This window comes from Chrysemys picta, chromosome 9, assembly GCF_011386835.1.
Source record: "Chrysemys picta bellii isolate R12L10 chromosome 9, ASM1138683v2, whole genome shotgun sequence".
Taxonomy (NCBI): domain Eukaryota; kingdom Metazoa; phylum Chordata; order Testudines; family Emydidae; genus Chrysemys; species Chrysemys picta.
Genome location: NC_088799.1, coordinates 102457514 through 102481976, shown reverse-complemented (window position 1 = coordinate 102481976; position 24463 = coordinate 102457514). Strand labels below are relative to the sequence as shown.

At 43.4% G+C, this 24463-nt stretch overlaps 1 long non-coding RNA gene across 1 annotated transcript in view; it reads left to right on the top strand.

The window, feature by feature from the left end:
* The window catches only part of LOC135973606 (uncharacterized), a 47462-nt gene extending 24541 nt beyond the window's left edge, over positions 1-22921 (top strand). Inside the window, exon 3 of the long non-coding RNA XR_010590515.1 lies at positions 22597-22921. This is a non-coding gene — a long non-coding RNA (uncharacterized LOC135973606). The remainder of the gene's footprint in view (positions 1-22596) is intronic.
* Positions 22922-24463: the final 1542 nt, after the last annotated feature.

The following is a 24463-nucleotide window of genomic DNA, read 5'->3' as shown; positions in this document are numbered from 1 at the left end:
CTGGGTTTTTCCTGGTTTTGGAGTCTGTATTTGTCAAGTACAATTCAAGCACACAGGCCAAAGGAATTCTACTTAGAAGTAGCTTTGCTTGTTTCTGCACTAACAACTAGTAGTTTCACTTCAGAAGCTCACAAACATTTTATATAGGTTTGATCCACATGGCTTCACACCCCATAGGTTTCTCTTTCAAAGAACTCAAAGCCAAGCTCTGTCAAGGGCACTGAATTTCACCTGACAAAGACTCAGAAGAAGAGAAACTGTCTGCTCTGCCTTCGTGCAAAACCATCAAGAATGAGGATGACCTTATGATTAGTGCTAGACTGTGACTTGAGATCTGGGTTCAGATCCCAGTCTGCCACAGACTCGGTCACTTGGGCAAATCACTTAATCTCGGTGTGTCTGTTCCCTCTAGGTGAAATGATCTTTAGTTCTTCGGGACGGGGACAGTCTGACCAATGTTTTCTACAGTGCCTAGGTCAGTGGGGCTCAGATACCAGCTGGGGCATCGAAATGCTACTTTCATACAGACAAAATAATATAAACTGGGCCCAGATTTGCTCAGATATTAACCAGACTTAGGATACTTAGTCTGTGTCATTTCTGGGCGCCATCAGGTGCTATCACAGATGTCCTTCAAAGCTCTGTTTTTTAACTAGGTGTCCAGGCAGCTGGATCTTGGAGAAATGTGGGTTGTGATACAGCTCTTCTCTGAAGCTGAGCACATCAGAACTGAAGTTTAGTCTCTGACAGAAACTTTCTAGGTGAGAGCACTTCTGCCTGCCAGCAAAGAAAGCTAAAATATTAAGTGCTGCCAGATGTGTTACCATCTGACTCTCAGATCTGTGATGAAACTCCTCTCCAGGTGAGTTTCATGTGGTCTGGGGTTTCGCTGTGAACACATCATCCAGCTCTAAAAGTAGGAAAGAAACATGGTTTCTCTTGAGGTTGGAATCTTTTCTGAGCAATACAAAGGTATTTGTGGGCCAGCTCTGAGGTGATCAGCACTTCTGACAAGCAAGCTTCTCACTTAGCTGCTGCGGGGGCCTGGGGAAGAAGGGCAGATTTTCTAAAGCTCTGGTGGGGCTTAGGAGTACGAATCCAGCTGGCTTTTAGTGAGTGATGCTCCTAATTCTTTCAGACGCTTTCAAAACTCTTCCCCTAAACCTGGATTTAGGAGCTGAACTTTAAGTATCTGCAAATCCTGGCATAATACACAACTCTACGGACCTGCTGTGCTGAGGGGTGACCAGCACAAAGTGGTCACCTTCGTTTCTTGGTTTGCCTTCCCCACTGGGAGTCTGCAGCTCCATCCTGCTTGGAGTTGCTGGGGCTTTCCTGACAGTTTCCAAACCCAGGTGCCCCATGCAGACAGTCTGGTTGTCCTGGCTATCTGCTTTGTCACCACCATTAGGGAGGTGGGGAGAAGGAGGGGGGCTCATAGTGGCCTTGGGTGGCCAGAGGAAGAGAGGGTCCCGTTGCCACCACTCTCGGCACACTTCCCACTGCTGAGGCTGGCCCGGGGTGTCTGGAAGAGGTGCAGGCTGCTGAAAATGTTCCTGCATCTTGGGAGCTGGAGCCATCTCTCTCCTGCCCATGACTCAGGGAGGATAAAGTTATCCCCGTGTTCCAGCTGGAAGCTCGGGGTGGTTTTGGCCTGGATATGCCACTAAGCTTCATTTTCTCTTGAAGTCAGATTAAGACACAGCTTTTGATAGGTCACCCAAAAGTGAACCCTCCTGGTTTTCCCCTCGAATGTTCTCTGCTGACAGTTACTCTGACATCTTCAGAACATTGGGAGCATTGTCTGTTGACAGGAAGTGACATGTCAACACTGCATTGCAGCGGAGGGAAATGGGAAGAATCTCTTGAAGATGATCCGTCATTTTAAAATCAGCCTGTCAATTTGTTCATGTCCTCATCATCCCTTTCCCGAATCCTGCCACTTGCTTTTACGGCAGCGTCTATCCCTGATTGACCAGGACAAATTCTTTAGAAGCAATTAATTTCCCCCTCATTTATGCAGCTGGACTGTTCTGCAGCATCTGCATTGGAGGTCACAGAGCGATTTCAGACAGGTAGCGGGTTCCCAGAGAGAGGCGAGGTAGATTGCTGCACTCCCTGTCGAACACGTACATTCTCTGTCCCAAGCCAGCTTGCCCCAGCTCCTTGTTAATTAGAAACCTCGAGGGACCAGGAAAAGGGGAATCAGCGGGCGCATTTTTTCCTCCAACTCAGGGCCCATTCTCTGTACTTCCTCCTGTCCTTGTGGCTCTCTCCTTCTGGCCGTCTATTAGAAATAGATTGAAAAAGAAAATCCTGCAAATATCCTGCTTATTTGGTATGATGCCAAATTTGGGTGCTTTTGTCCTTCCTACGAGTACCATGCCCAGAAATCCGTATTCGTGGTGACAACATCAGACTCTGAGGATTGGCCCAAGATGACTGGCTAGATTATTCAAATGAGCAACCCCTCCTCCGTGCACGCACACACGCACACCCCATATGGTGCAGTGCCTCTTTCACAGTGAACAAAGCGCCGGCCTGGTAACATGTCTGCACAGCTCGGCATGTGCCCAGCTCACTGCCCAAGGGGCAGATTCTGGATTATGACCATCTGGCTGCATGTAGGAGGAGATTGTAACATTTGCACAGTGGACGGTCTGCAGAGACCGGTAACTGCCCACATGGAGTGACTCAAGTATTGACTGTTTAAAATAAATTATTACTGTTCTTCCCATTAGCATGAAATCTCATCACTTCTGTTGATACCAGTAGGGTGGCTGGCAAGCCCTTGATTATTTTTAGTAAACTTGTGTTCCTTATATAGAACATAAGAACGGCCACACTGGGTCAGACCAAAGGTCCATCTAGCCCAGTATCCTGTCTTCCGACAGTGGCCAGTGCCAGGTGCCCCAGAGGGAATGAACAGAACAGGGAATCATCAAGTGATCCATCCCCTGTCGCCCATTCCCAGCTTCTGGCAAACAGAGACTAGGGACACCATCCCTGCCCAGCCTGGCTAATAGCTATCGATGACCCTATCCTCCATGAACTTATCTAGTTCTTTTTTGAACCCTGTTATAGTCTTGGCCTTCACAACATCCTCTGGCAAAGAGTTTCCTAGGTTGACTGTGCCTTCTGTGAAGAAATACTTCCTTTTGTTTGTTTTAAACCTGCTGCCTATTAATTTCATACCCAACTCTTTTTTTTTCTCTTCCCTGACACTAAAAATGGAAGCTGAGTGGGTTCTTTTTGGTTATTGAATAGGAAGAATGTAATTAACCAGTCTGTCATAACTATATCAGGACTTTACATTAGCTGTAATGACCCCAATCTATCCGTGTAATAAGCAGCCATTTTATCAGCTAGACAGATGCCTTTTGAGTTGCTCCCTACAAAAGTGCTGTGTTTGCTGAAATAAGTTTCAGTAGTTGTGATTTATTTTTTACATAAGGGAGTTTTTATTTATATAGTGAAAATTTATGACCCTAATTATGCAACTACTCATCAATAACACCACACTTGCTTGCAGTTTCTTAATTTTTTCTTTGGTTCTGATCTCCTTTTGCGTTCTGTAGCTGCACAAATAGTTTATTCAGTGCAATGTCATCACTCCTAAATTATAATATTAAAGATACCTTTAAATGTGTCACCACAAAGATAAATGTCCTCTAATTAGAAGATACTGGAGCTGCTTGGTCTTTCTTCTTGGTAGAGGCTGTCTGGAATTGAAGTGAGAGCCAAACAATAGGAATTGGAAGGATTCATTAAGCTTTATGCTTCACTTCGGTCCAGATAAAACTTTATTGTGTAACTTGCCTGAAGCTCTTGTGTAAGCATCTTTCTTAGCTGCTATTGCTTTAAAAACTAACTCTTTAAACTTAAGAGCTTAAGAGTTTGTCTTCTCCACTCAAGGCCATGTTCATAAAAGTGCTTAATACCAGGGTGTCTGTCCCAGGAATTCAATGGCCCACCCCATCCTACCTCCATCTGTATTGGATGCTGGACAACACTTGGAAAGAAATACAATTAAATATAGTGAAACAACAATACTGAAAATCTGCTGAGTGTCTGGGAACCTGCCCATAGATTGTTGTGCAGAGAACTTGACCACTTGCGATGGCAGCGTCCTAGGCAAGGAGTATGTTCTGTGGGACTCAAAGGAGGGATCCATTGTAAGTGAATGTCTCCTCTCTTTAATTACGGATTCCCTTCTAGTTTCAGGAGTTGGAATATGTACTTTTGCAGAGTTAATCTACAAAAGAGAATAAAATGTAAAAATGATGGCTTGTTTTCCTCATCAGTCCTACCTTCGTATAAGTAGGGTCGCACATTTGGTATTTAACATGCTAGGATGCCGAATTCCATAGTTAGCAGGAGAATCATGAGTATCATTGACTCATCAGAAATTGTGGCTTCTATGAAAGAGAGAAATGTTTTTCAAACAGCTCCAATTGTAAGATTCTTCTTGTGAGATTTACCACCCGGTGAACTGAAAGAACGTCCATTTGCCCCATCAAACAAACCAAAACAATAATGTCTCTGCTGTTGTTCACCACAGAATATTGTCTGTGGGACTAGTGCCTGGCTCAGTATAGTGCAAGATGTAACTGAAGATGCAGAGGGTAAAAGTGACAGCCTTCCACATCTACAGCATACAGAAATATCCCCGCCCCGTCAATGCCCACATCACACTTGCAATGCTTATTTGCATGTTACCCAGAATGCTCTTTGAGCCGCTTTACAGCCATGCAATTGTCTGAGCTCTGGGAACAATAGCAGGATCTGGGCTGGGCTTGTAGGACCTTAACATTGAATAGAAAATGACTCACTTACCATACAGCTGATAAGGTGAAGAAATAGTGTGTCTGGTTTCTTAAATTCTGAGTATTCAAGCCCTGTCAGCCTTACTGCTGTCACTGTGCATATATAAAGGGACTGTAAATGCTTCTGACACTTGTCGACAGCGATTTCCACATATATTGGCAGATACTAAGCCGCGGTGTGAACAGCATCATGCGTCCTATGAGCAGCACAGCCAGCACCCAGAACATTTCTTCTGGTTGCACTGCCCCTTATTCTGTAGTTCTGAGAATCCTGTGGTGCTATTAACTTAAAAGGCATCAATAGTCAACTCAAACATCCATTGACTGTACATCAGAGAAGCTAAGGCGGGAAAAGACCTAATCTAATCTGTCCTCCAGCTGGAGAGAGTACATGTATTGGCACCTATAATGACCTGACTTTTTTTTTTTTTTTATTGATGTTGAGTATTCTCATCTTCAGTGGGAGTGGCAGACAGTTGGCACCTCTGAAAATTAGTTATTTCTATTTAGGTGCAGAGTCATTTTGATGTTACAATGTAGGCTGAAGGCAGATTTTGGAGGGCCCAGAAGGTGGCGTTTGGGGCTAAAGAAATCAATCCATTGCTTTGCACAACCACCCCAACTTAATTAAAAGCAAATTAAGGAGTGTTCCTGTTTCCCACTGGCTAAGCAAGACATGACATGACATCCTGCTTACCAGAAATAAGTGAAAACTTTTAAAAACCTATTGCTACTGTATTCCCCTTCCACTGGTAGGTTGGTATGAAAAGAATATGTGGGACAGATTAAGCTAAGTATATAACTGCATAAAGACACAATTCTTTCTATCCTTTTAAAAATGGAAATCAATCAATAAAAATCCAATACACCGGTGTTTTCCAAACTTGGGACGCCGCAGGAAGTGGCGTGGGCCAAGGGAGGTACTGGCTGCCGCTTCCCGCAGCCCCCATTGGCCTGCAGCGGCGAACCGCGGCCCGTGGGAGCCGCGATCGGCCGAACCTGCGGACGCGGCAGGTAAACAAACCGGCCCGACCCACCAGGGGCTTTCCCTGAACAAGCAGCGGCCCTAGTTTGGGAAACACTGCAATATTACATTAATCATTACATGATTTTTTTCCCCCTCAATGTTTATAAATTTGTATCAATTCCCCTTGCCCATCCCTGATCCATGCTCTTGGCATCAGGTAAAAATTGCCTTTTCTGAAAGCTGCACAGCAGCTGTATTTCTGTTCTGCAAACTGGCTTAAATACAGTGACAAGCAAGCATCGCAAAGACCAGCAAAAACGAGACACCTGGTAGAGGTGATCTTTACAGCGGAGACACCATCATTATACAGGAAATCTAGGGAAAGCTTTAAAGTAGTTGCTGGAAGCAAGAGGCTCACTATTTTAGACTAGCCTAATACAGGTTCTGTTGTAATATCTCGGAGTAATTGACTACAGTATTGGCCTGTCTTTCAATTCCCATCGGAGCAAACTGCTTTTGTGTTGTCCGAAGTAAAGCAAACATAAGACACACACATAATTTGAAACATCTCGGTTGGTTTGTTTGTTTGTTGGTAAATTGATTTTTACCCAGACAGCAGCTGCTTAAACACAAAATGGAAGCAGATGCAGGCACCTAAGGATGATCTTGAAAGTTACACAGGAAGTCCAAAGGATGAAGGGAAAACCCTCATTAGCTGTCCCTGCAGTCAGCCATGTGAATTTCTGCTGTGAGCAACTAAGTGCAAAGAAGTCTCCCTGATGTGCATTACAGGTTTGCAAAGATTTGTAGACTCATTAGTCAGATTAACATGCAGGAGTAAAAGATTACAAAGGGAAATGAGAGTTAGAGATGAGAAATTTATTTGATGGATGCAGCCAAATAAGTTTAGGCTTCTATGAAGTAGGACACCAGTATAGCTGAGTGAATAATTCAATGAATTCCCTCTTAAGGATATCCAGGAACCAGGGGTGCTGGAATAATTTGCATAGTGGGGGTGCTGAGAACTATTGAAACCAACTGTAAACACTGTCTATGATGGAAATCACTTCAAGCCAGTGGGTGAAGCTGTACCTCCCACATCCCAGCACCTGTGCCAGGAACTTCCATGATTCTTTTAAAATTTATCCATTGCTGACAATTAGTTGCTGAATATTTTTTCCAGATTTTTTTATAATGTTATGGCTCATTTGAAATCCAGGCTGTGTTGCGTAGCTGTGATTAGGTAGGTAAGTTATGCAGTATTTTCCAGTCACTGGCTGGATGAACGCTACTCTTGTAAGCAAACTCTGATGCGTGAGCGCTCCAGGGAAGCACATTGACTCACGCATGCATTCTGAAAATTCACCTTCTGCAAATGTGTTGTGCTTGTAAAATACAGTCACACGAAAAGAAGGCAAATGCGAAAGGGGCATAAATGTCTCAGAAGTGAATTTGCTGTGAAATTCAAGTTCATGCAAGTGGAAAGCTCTCTACGCCTTGCCTAGCTCTGATCACCAAACCTATTCCCCAGGTCCTGACACAATATGCAGACAAAACAAAATAGTCAAGCACTGTACTTGGCGGCTGCTTAACTTGCTCCTCTCGCCAGCCACTTCCACAGCTCTGCGGGGTCAAGCCCACCTGCGGGCCGTCTACGGGGTTCTGGGAAGCAAGTTGAGCGGTGTGACTTGCACCTCCTGCAGACCAGGGAGAATGCTGTCCCCTACCTGCGAGTGTCTGCGCCCCAGCTGCAGGCGCACAAGCAGGGACAGGCCTGGCCAGTCCTCCAGCATGCCTGGTTGTGTCCCCTTTGGAGCAAGGAATGCCACTTGGAACACTGCCCAGCCAAAATAGCGTAAGGCTTGCTTTAAGCCCAGTGAAGCTGATGGGAATCTTCCCACTGATTTCAGTGGGCTTTGGATCAGGCCCCTAGGGCCCAAAATGAACCCTGGGCCTGGATTGTCTCTGCCCCCTTCATGGCCATGGGGGAGAGACACAGCCCTCCCCCGCCCCAATTTAGCTCTTAAAGAATTGGATCGTGCATTTACACAAGGCAGAACGAGGGAACAAGGTCTTCCTGGCGCCCTGTGCAGCTGACCCAGAACTTGCTCCGTGCTGTGCCTAAAGTCACCACCCAACCCTAAGGAATTAACAAAATCTTTGTTAAAGCGAATAGGCGGCTTCGCGCAGCCTCCCAAGCTGGTCTCCTCTGTAAACATAAAAAGAACAGGAGTACTTGTGGCACCTGAGAGACTAACAAATTTGTTAGTCTCTCAGGTGCCACAAGTACTCCTGTTCTTTTTGCGGATACAGACTAACACGGCTGCTACTCTGAAATCTGTAAACGTAGGTCGACAAGTTACATTTTTAACAAGAGTGCTTCAAAGCAGTTCAGAAAAGTGCCTTTGACATGAGCACAGTCTCTGCTATTATTTAATTCTGCCTTTTTGGTCTCCGGAGCGACGCCATGGGCCAGATCTTGCTTTGCGCCTCATTACTTTAGAACATTGCAGCAATGAGCCAAAATAATGGGTGTGATGCTCCGTTGAGATGATGGCTGAGATCCATGAAGATACAGAAAGATGTGATGCCTCAGAAAGAGAAATTGAAATACCCTTTTTACACGGCATTTTTCCTAGAGGGATTTTAAAAAGTTATGTCAAAACCGGCTAAGGGCTGAGAGAGGCAGAAAAGGAGTGAAAATGTTACAGAAAGCCCAGAGACCAAATGTGTGGAGTGGCTCTCTGAAATGTGTCAATTATTTCAGGCCTAATTGCCCTTTCTGGGAGGAAGTCTTTTGCTGGTCTTCAAGTCCCCCACCCTTAGATAAACAAGATATTTGCCCTAGATGGTTTATCTCTGGTCCAAATCATTAAAATAATCAACGTAGTGAACAAAGCAAAATGAAAAGCAAATTGAACAAATCATTTTTTTAAAGTTAGGTTTCATGGCTTCCTCCATCTTTTATTCCCCCCCCCCTCCCTCCAAGACACAGGAGCGTCTCCTGAGAGTAAGAACAAGAACCATTCCGGCTCTGTATGGACTCCGGGTTGCTTCTGCTCCTATGTAACTAGGTAAAAGGAAACCCTAGTGAGCCTTGCCTGTTGTATCTCTTTTGGTTCTTACTTGTTTCACCTTTTTCAGAACACCAGTTTTTTCTGTCACTTATTTCTTTAAAAAATCTGTATTTTGTTTCTCTTCTGGATAAAGAACAGATATTTTCCCCCCCTTAGGTTCTGTTTCATAACTGACTGCTGTTAACAGCATCTCCGCCTAGCTTTGTAGGATTTTTCTCAAAGTGACAGGAAGAAAAGCTAAACTGTATCCTACATGTCTTCTGTGAAACTCTCTTCTCACTGGTGCATTTAACATATTTTTGTCCCTTCAGAACTAATCCAGGCTCTTTCAAAACCTTATCTGATTATCAGTTCATACCCTGTAACTGGTATGATTTCTAACTTCCCTCTTCTATAATTCCCACAAAATAGTTGATTAACTTCTGACATATTCTGCATAATATTATCCCATGCCTGGTTACATAGTCTCAGAATTTCTTTAGTAAGCCCTGTTGCCTTGACAAAATTAATGTTCTAGTGATGTTGCATTCTGATGATAAACCTTCTTTTAAAGAAAAACCCTCAACACTGAGCATACATTTCCATCAGGCTAACACTGATCTTCCATGTATTAATATGAATGAGTAGGATTAGCATGAGAAACTTTGTAGTGGCTATAAGCTCTGGAAGTCTTGCCAGAGTTAGTGTTAAAAGTTCACCTCAGTTTGCTCATCCTTGAAGTATTTATTAAGCTACAATCAAGGATGCCAGCACAATACCTGAGTGCAAACATGAAATGTACTTAAAAAAATTGGAGATATCATTGACGCAGGCGATTTGGAAGCCAGCAGGAATTTCTGAACTTGGGCTTCCTTTTTTTCCCTGTAAAATATATTCCTGACACCTTTCTTACTTACCTCAGGGTAACAAACGTGTTGTCTTGTGGTTCAAGATGACCCCTAAAATCATACACAAGTCTAATTAATCTATACTTTGTTAAATTAATAAGTTAATTGAAGAGACTGGACCTCCATAACCTCTTTGTACGAGGGGGCAATGCAAAGGAGGGCAAGAATTGCCTTTTTTGGGGTGTGTTTGGACAGAGCCATGTACAACGGGGCCTGCATCGCAATAGTGCGCGGCCATAATAAAAATGTTACTAACCTTTTCCAGGCCGTGGCTCCATGTTAAAACCATTTCAAGATGCCATTCCCATGGTCTTAGGACAGGCCTGCCCCATCTCTCTGGCAGGTCATAATCATAAAGGTCCCTTCTGGCCTTTAAAGTTGATGAATGAAACAGAGGATGTCTCTGCCAACTTTCGAAGGCACTGGCCCTGTCTGTGATTCCTGAGTTCAGAACCTAGTTTACTGCCATACCGGGGTGTCATGAATAGGGGGAAGGGTAGCAATCTTTATGTATCCTTGGCAACTGTACTAGATTGCCTTACCTGTAAGGGGTTAAGCAGTTCAAATAACCTAGTTGGCACCTGACCAGAAGGACCAATGAGAAAAGAAGATACTTTCAAATCAGTGGGGGAAGGACTTGTTTGTTGTTCTGTGGGTTGTTCCCTCTCCGAATGGAGGAAGAAGCCAAGGAGGTGCAACATCTCCTGAAAACATACCTGAGATGATCCATCTAAGATTACAAAAATTGTAAGTAAGGCAAGGAAATGCGTTAGGTTATCTTTTGTTTTAGCTTGTGAATATTCTCTATGCTAAGAGGTAGTTTTATTCCTATTTTTGTAACTGTGAAGCTGAGCCGAGAGGGGAATCCTCTGTGTTTTAAATTTTTTTATTACCCTGTAAAGTTACCTTCCATTCTGATTTTACAGGTGTGAGTCTTTTACTTTTTCCTTTATAAATAAAGTTCTTCTTTTAAGAACCTGATTGATTTCAGTGTCCTGGAGACAAAGGGTCTGCTCTGTGCTCACTTTGCTAAGGCAACTGGTTGGTAGTTTATTCTCAAGCCTCCCCAGGAAAGAGAGTGAAGGGACTTGGGGGGAATATTTTGGGGGAATAGGGATTCCAAGTGACCCTTCCCTGAATATTTTGTGTAAATCACTTAGTGGTGGCAGCAATATCAGACTAAGGAATTAGTGCCTTAGAGGAGTTTTAACCTACGCTGGTAAAATATAAACTTAGCAGGTCTTTCATGCAGGTCCCCACATCTGTACCCCAGAGTTCGGGGCGGGGGGGGAACCCTGACATGGGGTGAAGTAGCAGGAAAATGTTACACAAATACTGTATGTATAATTGCAAACTATGAAAGAAAGACCCAAATCAAAATAACTGAGCTAAACGTATCTGAACTGCGGGGAACCATCAGACCTAGGTGTGGATCTGCAATTTGACAGGCCGCCTTCTCTCTCTGATGGGTTGTCTTTAAACCTTGGATCTTAACGACTCAATTTGTGCAAATTCAGACCTAGAACCACTATTGGCAGCCTGGGCCTATTGGTACAAATCACAAATACATAGGGGCCCAGTTCTCCTGATTTACGCCAGCGTCAGTGAGAGAAGTAACTCCATTAAAGTCAGTGCAATTATGGCTGAGTGAAATAAGCGTCAGCAAGGGTAGACTCAGACCTATGTGTTGCAAAAATTGGGCCTCTTACCAACTGCCAAACATTTTTCTGTCCCAAGAAGCAATCAGAGTGACTCTGGTGTCTCCGTAACTCACTGCAGCACTATCTAGTGAGCCATAGGAGACTTGCAGATTAGTTCCCCCTCTCTACGTGGCTTGGAAATGTGACTTTAAACACAAGGGCTTTCCTGGGTCAGCTTTCTTTCACAGCCAGCATGGCCAGGGACAACTGTTACAGCATTTCTATCGGATGGAAACATCAAGGAGGTTTCTCGAAATTGCACTGGTGAAGAGTGGGTTTTTTTCTTGACAACATCCTCCTCTACAATTCTTAGCAGCTGTGGATTCCACTCTAAGGCATTTTAATTGCAAACCCTCTGCTGCACTGAACATTTCTCTTCAGCCCATGACAAGAAAACCCATCACCAGGAGCACCATGTGTTGGGAGTGAATGCAATGTTACTGACAGCTCATAAACAAAACCAGGTTTGCTAATGCAGTCTGCTCACTTCCTAATACACTGAAATGTATTTACTGGGCTGTAGAAAGGACTCCCTGTCCTAAAATGCATTAGTTAGTAGGTATGGCCCCTGAATGTAGGTGGGGTTGGAGCAGATAAAAAGACAAGTTTTCGAATTTATTTGGTTGCTGGAACCCATCTTCCTGTGATCAGTGCCTATTCTTTGTGTACATGCTTTACATTTTGTTATCACATATAGATCAAAGTATTGTGTAGTGAGACCAGCCATAAATATTCGCTAACATTATTAAACAGACTAACTCCCATCATTCTACAGAGTTAGTCTGTGTGCTGAACAGAAAAATGAAGAGGATAAATCTCTTTTTGCCATTTGTTTCCTAGGGCAGGCACAGTGGCTAAGTAGGACATGGATTTTGTTTTCATTACCATGCATCACAGACTCCATTGACAGGAAGCGCACATGTCCCGAAGGGGCTGTGAAGAGAGAATTCAAAGCTTGGTGGAGCTGCAGCTGAGAAGAGATTGATGCTGGGGAAGTGTTTGCCCTCTGCTGCATTCAGTGCCCTTATCTCTGCTTAAGTGAATGCTTAGCCAGGTCTGGGTCAGCATTATCTTCCTCTCTTCACCCCCCTTCCCTCCACTGTACGGAAACCTACTGCACCCTGAGGGTCATCCTTGAGAAGGCTGCATCTAGCAGCATTGCCTACCATGGAGCCAGAGAAGAGACACAGGTCCTCCATGTGACTGAACCTTGCTTCTGGTGGCTTTCCTGGTATCTGCAGACTTAGGAGCAATGCACCCGCTGGTCATTCTGCAAGGAGCTGACATAATTCCCCACCGTCCCTCAGGTCCTGCAGGATCTGGGGTAAATTCTGCAAGGCTTTGTCAGATTTCCACGCACAGTGGACAATTGGAACAACTTTCCAAGGGTCCTGGTGAACTCTTCATCTGGGGCAATTTTAAAATCAAGAGCAGAGGTTTTTCTCAAAGTTCTGGGCTCATTCCACCTCGAATGAATTCAGGGAAGTTGCAGGGTGTGTATGTTCTGCAGGAGGTCAGACTAGATGAGCATAGTGGTCTCTTTTGGCCCCGAATCGGTGAATTTGCCCAAGCTCACCTGGGGCATTGGAAGCAGTCAGAGCCCTGTTCCCTGAGTCCCAGTTCTGAGGTTTTTTTATCTGTAAGCACAGTTTTCAGCCCTACTTCTAGCCATTGTCCTCAACTTGCCTCTTAGCAGCTGTAATACCCAATACCTCATTGGTTTTCTAGCTGAGCACTATCTGAATTGTCTGGATATAGATTTCATCTTCATTTCACCACTCTCTGCCCTTCTCATAAAGTTGCCTATCCCTCACATAAACTAACTAAGAAGGTCATGAACATATATCTTTTGATTGGATTTTCAAGTCATTCCAGGGTATACTGAACATGCTTTTCATGTAACAGCAAGCACCCCATGCCTCAGAGACCATGCTAACCTTGCCTTAAATTAACAAACTACAGTATCACAACCATGTCCTTTTGACTTTTCACACGATTTTGGAGAGTCTCAGACAAGGGAATAGACTCCTCTCCACAGGCTGCGGCCAGAGGCTTAAGCTACTAGAAAATCCTATTTTCAGTACGAAACATGCTAAAGAGAAAATGCAGACACTATGGAATCTTCCTAAGAACCACCTGAGCTATATCGCATCAGACGCAATCTCCCATCTTGGTGGGAGGAGGTGACACGGCCTGCCAATAATTGCAGACCAAGCAGGCATAGCCAGCTCATTCAAATACTGAGACTAGTTAGAGCAAGGAGTGATTCACAGAGACAGGGGACAGGATCACTTTCCTCTTTGTCTGGCAAATAGTTGTCAGGGTTTAAGGCCGGCGCCGATCACCAGATCCCTTAGTCTGACCTCCTGTGCACCACAGGCCACCCACACCACCTACCTCACTAAACCCAACAACTGAAATTAGACCAAAGTAGCACTGCCCACAGGAGACTACATTGTTATGGGCCACAGGCAGAGAATAAGAGGGACCAAGGTTCACCAGAGCCTGGGGCTCCCCAAAATGGCTGGTAAATTATTAAGTGAAAGGTACACAGATATTCCTGGCAAATGACCCACACCTCATGCTGCAGAGGAAAGTGGAACCTCCCCCCTTCCCCCATAATGAGATTACTTGTTTGGTTGATGAAGGTAATAGTATTGATGTAATATACTTAGACTTCTGTAAGGTGTTTGACTTGGTACCTCATGACATTTTGATTAAGAAAACTAGAGCAATATAAAATTAACATGGTACTCATTAAATGTATTAAAAACTGGCTAACTGATTGGTCTCAAAATGTAATTGTAAATGGGGAATTGTCATTGAGCAGATGCATTCATCGTGGGGTTCTTAGCCCTATGCTATTTATCATTTTTAAATCAATGACCTGGAAGAAAACATAAAGTTTATAGATGACATAAGAATAGGCAGAGTGATAACTAATTAAGAGGACAGGTCATGGACTCAGAATGATCTGGATTGCTTGGTAAACGGTGCACGCAAACAATATGCATTTTAACACTGGTAAATGTATATATACAGGAACAAAGACTGTAGGCCATACTTAAGGATGAGGGACTTGATCCTAGGAAGCAGTGACTCTGAAAAAGGTTTGGGCATCGTGGAGAATCAACTGAACATATGTGGCCAATGTGACACTCTGGCCAAAAGAGCTAATGTGATCCCTATGGTGCATAAACGGGGGAATCTCGAGTAGGAGTACAGAGGTTGTTCTAGTCTGTATTTGGCACGGGCGTGACCACTGCTGGAATACTGTGTTCAGTTCTGGTGCCCACGTTTCAAGAAGGATGTTGATAAATTGGAGAGAGTTCAGAGAAGAGCCCCGAGAATGATTAAAGGATTAGAAAACATGCCTCATGGAGATTGTGCTCTTTCAGCCTAACAAAGAAAAGGTTAAGAGGTGACTTGTTTATGTTTCTATGGGAAAAAAATATTTAACGGTGGCCTCTTCAATTGAGCAGAGAAAGGTGTAACACAATCCAACATCTAGAAGTTGGAGCTAGACAAATTCAGAGTGGAAATAAGGTGTGAATTTTTGCCAGTGGGGGTAATTAACCATTGGAACAATTTACCAAGCCACCCAGTTTTGTGAGATCCTTTTGTAGTTCTTCGCAATCTGCCTGGGATTTAACTATCTTGAGTAGTTTTCTATCATCTGCAAATTTTGCCACCTCACTGTTTACCCCTTTTTCCAGATCATTTATGAATATGTTGAACAGCATTTGGCCCAGTACAGACCCCTGGGGGACATCACTGTTTACCTCTCTCCATTCTGAAAACTGACCATTTTTTCCTACCCTTTGTTTCCTGTCTTTTAATCAGTTACTGATCCATTAGAGAACCTTCCCTTTTATCCCATGACAGCTTACTTTGCTTAAGAGCCTTTGGTGAGGGACCTCGTCAAAGGCTTTCTGAAAATCTGAGTACACTATATCCACTGGATCCCCCTTGTCCACATGCTTGTTGACCCCTCAAAGAATTCTAGTAGATTGGTGAGGCATGATTTCCCTTTACAAAAAACATGTTGACTCTTCCTCAACAAATTATGTTCATCTGTATGTTCATCAATTTTGTTCTTTATTATAGTTTCAACTAGTTTGCCCAGTACTGAAGTCAGGCTTACCAGCTTGAAATTGCTGGGGTCGCCTCTGGAGCCCTTTTAAAATATTGGCGTTACATTAGCTATTCTCCAGTCATTTGGTACAGAAGCTGATTTAAATGATAGGTTACAGACGACAGTTAGTAGTCCTGCAATTTCACATGTGAGTTCCTTCAGAACTCTTGGGTGATACCATCTGGTCCTGGTGACTTATTTCTGTTCAGTTTATCAATTTGTTCCAAAACCTCCTCTAATGGCACTCCTCAATCTGTGACAGTTCCTCAGATTTGTCACCTAAAAAGAAGGGCTCAGGTTTGGGAATCTCCCTCACATCCTCAGTCATGAAGACCGATGCAAAGAATTCATTTAATTTCTCTGCAATGTTCTTATCGTCCTTGAATGCCCCTCCCCTGTCGACATTTGGTCAGCTTCCTGGTGGAGGAGGAGGAGCGTATTAGTGACTTCATGTGCAGGGTCTTCAGCTTTTGCCTGTGGTGGAGACCAAATCCATGCGGGCTCGACCCATACCCCGTGCACCTGGGTTTGCAGGACAGGGGAGAGGCTATCCAGGGGAGAGGAAAGACCCGTGGATCTATCGGCCTCAAGTGTCACCCCTGGGGATCCCTTGCACTATGTTTGTCTTACCCTGGCTTGCTCAGGAGCAGGGCCGGCTCTAGGATTTTTGCCGCCCCAAGCAAAAACAATTTTGCCCCCCCCCCCCGTTTTTTTCTTACCCCACCCCCGGCCCTGCCTCAACTCTGCCCCTTCCCCAAATCCCCAGCCCTGCCTCCCCCCCCAGGCTCTCAAGCTAGGGAGGAAGGGAGAGAAGCAGCGCACGCACCACGGCCACTCGGAGTCTCCCCCTCCCTCCCTCCCAGGCTCTCAAACCTGGGAGGGAGGGTGAACAGCGGCGCGCAAATCAGCTGTTTCACGCACCACGGCCGCTTAGGATCTCCCCCTCCCTCCCAGGTTTGAGAGCCCAGGAGGGAGGGCGAGCAGCGGTGCACGAGTGGCAGCAGCGGAGGTGAGCTAGGGCAGCCGGGGCACATTTTTAGGGGTGGCATGGCCGGCGCCAGAATGCCGCCCCTAAAAATGTGCCACCCCAAGCACCAGCTTGTTTTGCTGGTGCCTAGAGCCGGCCCTCTTAGGAGGGGCTGTTAATGCTAATGAGTATTGCCAGGAAAGCCTCCAAGTACAAACTGCACTAGGCCTTCAGGATTTGGCCATATGATTAGTGTGAGTGTCATTCAAACTCAACAATGAGTTTCATAAAAGCTTGAATGTAGTTCCACCTTTTTCCAGTGTCAGAACAGCTCTAATTCTGCGTTCCCATTCAAGGGAAGTGTGTTGCCTGCGTGTGCGTAGAATTTGTATCAAGAAAATAACACTTACACTTTATTGAAACAGCACGGTACGAATCCAGGAAATGCTACAATGCAGCAAGGGGCAGAGGGGAATGCCATCCTAGGAAAGAGTGGAAGATGATAATGAGACCGTGTTATTTCCTGGCTCTGAAGCCTTGCTGAAGAAGCAGGGTAGGCAGAGTGCAAAGCTAGCGTAACTAGGTGAAAAAGAGAATCTCACTCTTCTGGGCTCCTCAGGAAATAGCCAGCCATGTGTAGTGATGGTGAGAGATGGAGAACTCAGTCTGCTTTGCAACAATTGCTGACGCCGACCAAATGGAACTTTCTTCTGGACTTAATTTTCACCTACTCAGATCTCAGTAAATACATTTGAAGTTAGGATGGCAAACTTTTTAAGCAGGGAACTTACAAATAACAAATGATGAATAATGAATAGCAAATACCTAATGCACAACTGGTATGAATTTTCAGGTAAATAATCATGAATCTTAGCTCCATGACCACTTCTTTGTACGCTTGGAATACTCAAGAACATCTGATGATACGCTCCCAGAAATAGCAACAAATCAAACTAACCGTTTTTATAGCACAAATTATTGGACCAGCTCAAAGAGCAGAAGTTGCATCAGATATTCTAGAATAATGAAATAGGATGAAGTGAAAGAGTGCAGGGATCTCATACCATAATGTCGGTAGAACAAGAAACACAGCACAGGCAATCGATATCAGACGATTCCAAGAACGTCTCTCTGTGTGAGGCTCTGAAACCTAAAATGTCTGAGTCAGAGTGAAGTGATGGAAACAGCGAGCAGCATGGCTGACAACTCTTTTGGTTCAGAATCTCACCAGGGTGAATCATCACTGAGTTCTGCAGTCCAATTGAAGTTCTCACCCCTTTTGCATCTACAGATTATACCCAGGCAGTGTACTGCCGTGGTATTGCATGTTTCTAGGCCATGCCATGTGAGATCAGAGAGATCTCCGTCAATCACCACCCTTACTCCACAGCTAATGTCCACTCAACAGTTTCATTGGTTGTATGAGGGAAGCTTTCACAAGTCTACAAAACCATCCCCACAACCAGCACACACTAACTTCAAACAAACACACCTCAAACACACCTAGCCCCTTGCGGGTGCGTATACCTTTGCACAAATCAACACAAATCTCCCAGCACAACCCTTCGGAGACACAAATCAACACGACTAGCACGCACAATAACCCAAACGTCCCTTTGAAGTCAGTGTGAAGTCATGGAAACAGCTACAAGCGTGGTTGAGAGCTTTTTTTGTTCAGAATATCACCAGGTTCAATCATCACTGGGATTTGAGGTCTTTTACCTCCCAATTTTTAAGTTCTCAGCCCCTTTCAGCATTTTTATACACACATGACTTTATGAATTACATCCATGTGACAGGCAGGCTTTCAGCTACTAGTAACCGTATGATTTTCTAATGTCCTTAGCAAGGCTCGGTTTTTTTTTTCCTGCATTCCCCCATAGTTAAGGTTGTCTTTGCTTTTTCATTTAAAGCAGCGATCCAGTGTCTTTGTCTCTGCTACAGACTTTCTGAAGGTTGCTTGATCATTGCTCACAGATAAAATCCTGTACATTTAGGGAAGATACACTCTATCCTTTATACAAGGCAGACACCTATCCCAGACCTCAGAGTTGCAATCCAAGCCCTTAACCATAAGAAAAAGGCTAGAGAAGAGAGCTCTGGAATCTTGAGTTGATTTTGAGGAGGGAATTACACTTTCAGCTATTCATTAAGTAAATTGCTACATTGTGTATCATTTGAAGTTGCTGCACACATAACATACCCTACCCAAAACACAATGCAGCTCTGACCCGGTTGGCCTGCAGGCACTACCGCAATATAAATGCTAAAATAACAAACTCCAAAGCAAGGAAATGAAAAGTGAAGACATCTAACATTAGACCCTCTACTCCTCTGCCCTGAGAGACACATCTCACCCCCAGCATAGCCCCTTCCCCCCCCACCCTCCCCGCACTGACATTGCATCACAGAACTGAACTCCGCCCCAGCAGGGATGCTGGCTTTTCAGCATCCACTTCCCCGGTTATGGAGGAGTGTGGCTACCCAGAACTGTTCAGAAGGGCCAGCAGATAGGGAGCTCTTGTCTATTTGTGGGGGATGAAAGGGAACGAGGCAAAGAAAGACTGGGGCAGAGTTGGGGAGTCATGGCACCACATGAGATGGGAGGCGGTCTCTAAGTTAGGCTGAGCCCAGATTGTCTTGATGACTAACCTAGGTTAAAATATGCTCCTTAAACTTCAGCTGTAAATCAACTGGTGACTAATAAAGATCAGAAAAGATAGGATGGGAGGAGGAGGAGGTTGCTTTTTGTACCATTGTACATTTGTCAATTACACAGTTTGGTAAGTCCTGATTCTTGGGACCTTATGGTGAATTAATCTATAAAAAGAACTTTCATATACAACTATGGGGCCCCAGGCTGGTCCCAGTGTAGAGACTGGCAAAACTGCCCAGGACTTCCTGAGAGCTGCACTGAGCTGGTGGTTTGGCCACTGTTTTCTGAGGATACTTTAGGTCTGGTCTACACATTAGCATTTTGCCTGCATAGCTATGTCCGTTAGGAGTGTGAAAAAAATCTTACCCCTGACTGACATAGCTCTGCTGACAAAAACCCCAGTGTAGACACTAGCAAAAAAGGTAATACATGCTGGTAGTGTAACACCATAGTTCCACAGGGCTTTGTCTGATTTCAGCACATGTTCTAACATGTTTGCAGTGTTGGTCCCAGGATAAGAGAGAGACAAGGTAGGTGAGGTAATATGTTTTATTGGATCAGTTTCTGTTGGTGGAAGGTACAACCTTTCAAGCTACACAGAGCTCTTCTTCAGGGCTCGGGAAGGAAGCAGGCTGTCTGAGCTAAATCCAAGTTGGGACACGTTGTTCAGTAGAAGAGGTAACGTGTTGGAGGCGGTCACTTGAAATGAAGTGGGCAAAGGGTAGGAGGCAGTGTGGTGTGTGACAAATTATTGTAATGAGCCATAAAACTGGGGTCATAGTATCATAGAATATTGGAGTTGGAAGAGACCTCAGGAGATCATCTAGTCCTAATTCCCTGCTCAAAGCAGGACCAGCACCAACTAAATCATCCCAGCCAGGGCTTTGTCAAGCCAGGCCTTAAAAACATCTAAGGATGGAGATTCCACCACCTCCCAAGGTAACCCATTCCAGTGCTTCACCACCCTCCTAGTGAAATAGTGTTTCCTAATATCCAACCTAAGCCTCCCCCGCTGCAACTTGAGACCATTGGTCCTTGTTCTGTCATCTGCCACCACTGAGAACAGCCGAGCTCCATCCTCTTTGGAACCCCCCTTCAGGTAGTTGAAGGCTGCTATCAAATCCCCCCTCACTCTTCTCTTCTGCAGACTAAATAACCCCAGTTCCCTCAGCCTCTCCTCGTAAGTCATGTGCCCCAGCCCCTTAATCATTTTTGTTGCCCTTCGCTGGACTCTCTCCAATTTGTCCACATCTCTTCTGTAGTGGGGGGACCAAAACTGGACACAGTACTCCAGGTGTGGCCTCACCAGTGCAGAATAGAGGGGAATAATCACTTCCCTTCATCTGCTGGCAATGCTCCTACTAATACAGCCCAATATGCCATTGGCCTTCTTGGCAACAAGGACACACTGTTGACTCATATCCAGCTTCTCGTCCACTGTAGTCCCCAGGTCCTTTTCTGCAGAGAAACAGGGTTCCTGTTAAATCCATGGCTTTTGGTGTCTAGCAGAGTTATGAGCAGAGCTCCCAGGGCTCACCTGTGCAAGTTTCCTTTGGGAACAGGTATTGAAAGATCAGATATGGAGTGATCCCCTGGGCAAACACTTTTCACAAAACAATCCCTCCATATCTGATCTTTCAGTACTTGTCCTCAAAGGAAACCTGCACAATATTTTAGAAATTCCCTAATTAACTAATAAAAATAACCTAACCAATTACTGTGTAGTGACTGCATTTTGTGAGGAGCTCAATAATCTCCCATGACAGCATCTATACATGACCTGATCGTCACAAAAATGGTAATGCCCCATATCAAGGAATGGCCACCTGCCTCATGAAAATAAAATCTAAAGTGCTGAAAGGTAATGAGCAAACAGTGGTTATGTGGTGAATTAGATTGCTACTAAAAAGATTTTCACATAAGGTTTGCTGAGACAGAGAGGAAATGTTTGTTTAGCTTCTTTGATCTGCAAGTGCTGAGTTGTTTTGGAATGGGAATAGCCAATTCTAGTTACTTAGAATTTCAAAAAGCATTTGCTCTGAAAAGGTATTAGAGAGAAATTCTTAGCGGTTCAAAGGGTTTAGATAACACATCATATGCAGTGGGAGACGCCACCGTTGTTCTCTAAAATATTAGACAGTGCTAACGTGATCAGGGAATTTTAAAACAGGCATTGAAATGTAAGTTATTTGTTCTATCACTTATCACTTACCATGAAGCCTGTTTGATCTGATTGTCTCCCCACTGTGAGCTCATTTATCTAATTAAGATATTGACCAGTCGTACAGAATATTTTAATATTCATGAGCTTAATTAGATGTGCATAGAGAAGCATCTGGCAGAGAGATGTGTGCCTGTTGTTCTGGGTCTCTTTTTGTATTGTTTGGAGGAGAAAGCCATACAAGATACCGGAAAACAATCTAAATGCTGTCACACTGTTGGTTTAGCAATACAATTAGATATAACCTGAAAGGATTCCAGTTCATATCTGTACTTGATATGTGAGTTAGGAAGTCAGTACAGAGGTTAGATTAGGGGTTTCTTTTATTACTTTTTAAATACAAGCTCTAACCATAAGAAATTCCCATTGATTTTAACAGGTGTTTGTTTGTCTCTCCCTCTCCCCTCCATCCCCCACCCACATAAGGAGAGGAGGTCTTGGCTCAACCTGCCATTATTTTATGGCTGTATTGTCCTAGCTCAGAAAATACCCAGTCAGTTCAGTGCCCACATTGTGGTGTGTGTTGTTAAGAAATGCAGGATGAGATGGGTGTTCTTGCTGAATCAGTCTGTGAAGACACTCGGGATTCTCTTTGCAAAGGTCTGGTTAGTTTGAGGTATATGTTCTTACAGGAGATCTTGAAGGCACTCACAACATTATTTTTGAGACAAGGAGTGATATATGACTAGACTTGCAAAAATAATACACTTCAGAGGCTTCCACCATGCAAATGTGGAGTGCAGCGTGGACAAGGGCAAGGTCAAAGCCAATAAGTAGAGTGGGTTGAAATCGTTAACTTTTTTTTTCTCAATAAGAAACTTTTCAGGAAAAATTGTCAATATGATCAATAATTCTCCTCTCTTTTTGCAAATTGTCTAATTTTTAAAATCAAAATTTGTATAAAATTTTATCAAACTTGTTTCCAAAATCACTACTGAAACTTTTCATTTAACAAAAGACTGGTTTTCAGTAAGAAAACAGGGTTTTACGGTTAAATGAAAAGTTTTGATATGATTTGCATAGAATTTTGATTAGAAACATCAATACGAGAATTGGGGAAATGTAAAATGGGTTCATACAGAACACTGCAAGATGGAACGATTTGAGATTTTGATGTTTCTCATGAATTCATTTTGCCTTGTTTTTGATCAACGTTGTAGGCAGGGCAGGGAGAGTAAAGGAGACCACCACAGCCTGAATGAAGGGGAGTGCTCAGACATGATGTCATCACTCAATCAGCATCTTCAGATGACATTCATTGCTGGCACACACTGAGCTGTTGATTTTGTGCTTGCTCTTTCCTCAGTCAAAATTTAAACAAAACCACAAAGAAGCTAAAAGCACAATGCAGCAGTTGTCTGTTTGCATTCCTTTGTCTCGATCTCCGAAATTGTGACTGTTGTATTAATTTAAATGTCTTACTCATCACATTTGTTAATTTGTTTTTGGTATTTGTCCTGAAATATCAATAAAGAATATATTTTTTACAACATTGGCATATAAACACAGCTGGCTGAATTTTTTTGGCTGAAAACTTTTTCTACTGAAAAAATTGAGTGTTCTTGAAAATGAAATTTAATTTTTGCTGATGTTTCTCAATTATTTTTATTGGAAAATTCCAGTATGAAATGAAACAAACATTTTAATTTCATTTTCAATTGAAATTTTAATTTCTTTGTTTTTTCCTCCTCCTTTTTTGCCCCTGAATATATTATAACGAATGACAGGTAGGACTCCCACCACTGCTTTTTCCTTTCTCTTTTTTCCTTTCCCCACTTTAACTTTTTAAATCTTCTTGGTTTGGAAAAGCAACAGAGTGGCAAAAGGAAAAATGAAATTTTGTATATCTACCACTTGGTAACTTTTCCAAAGTTGAAGAAAATTTGACTTGATTTTTTAAAAATGGTCTCCCTTTTAAAAATCAAGATTGGATTTTCAATGTAATTCTGTTTTCAGCAACACAAAAGGACACAATGATGCCTAGTGCTATGAGAAAATGGTTTATTTGCTCAAGATAATGTGGAGCACTGTGATTTGGATAAAAGCAATACGTGCATGTTATATAATGGCAGAGCATTGCATGTGACTTTGCACAGAATAAATAGCCATTTAAAGTTGGGATGGCAAAACATCATAATAATAGATCTATTTCCTCTACTGAAAGATAATAAATGTAGCAGATTTCCAGATGGTATATTCTGTTAAAATCTATCTCCTTTCCATGGCTAACAGTGTGCTAAGTACTTTCCACTGTTCTATGTATCTGGACATCATGTCTTCACTAACATTTCATGAGTCTAATTTACCTTTGTTTCTTCGGGAGCTCTAATCAAATTAATGTTAGTGTGGTACACGTGCTGTTTGATGATACCACTGATATAAAAGAAAAGGCACTTTTGAATACTAGTGCATTTATTTTATTTTATTGAAAGTAAGCGGGGCGCGGGAGGGATGTTATGAAAAACAGTTTCAATGTCCATAAATCCCCATTTGTAATGTACTACTTTGGGGAAGGAATTAATGCTGTAGATTTCCTACCTTCAGCATTTGGAGAGCTTATGAATACGTAAGAGGGAATTAAGTAAGGAAATGATACCTTTATGAACATATGCAAAGGCTTTTCTAATAGCCACTTAAAATAAAATGATCATTTGGCTGATTCACTCCTTAATATACCCAGGCCAGAAACAAAATTATTTCTGAGTTAATGACCTCACTGTAGGGTAAAAGCTCAGTGCCAGTTCTCCACTGGCCTGCTACTTGCTGGGCAGTAGTGAATTGGCACTAAGGAGATAAGATACTAATCCTTGTGCAAAGTGGATGGCAAACACTGCCACCTCAGAAGGGTTGCACTTTGCACAGCTGTGAATGTCTCCAGCAGGTGTAAGGCAATGTAGAGCCCGACCCTCCATCTTTCTCCCTAGAGGGGGGCTGCTACCGTGCCTCAGTGGGTCACAACTGAGGATATCAAATTCAGGACAAACTATTGGGAAATAGGATAGAAACACCCCAAACTGGTGCTTATTG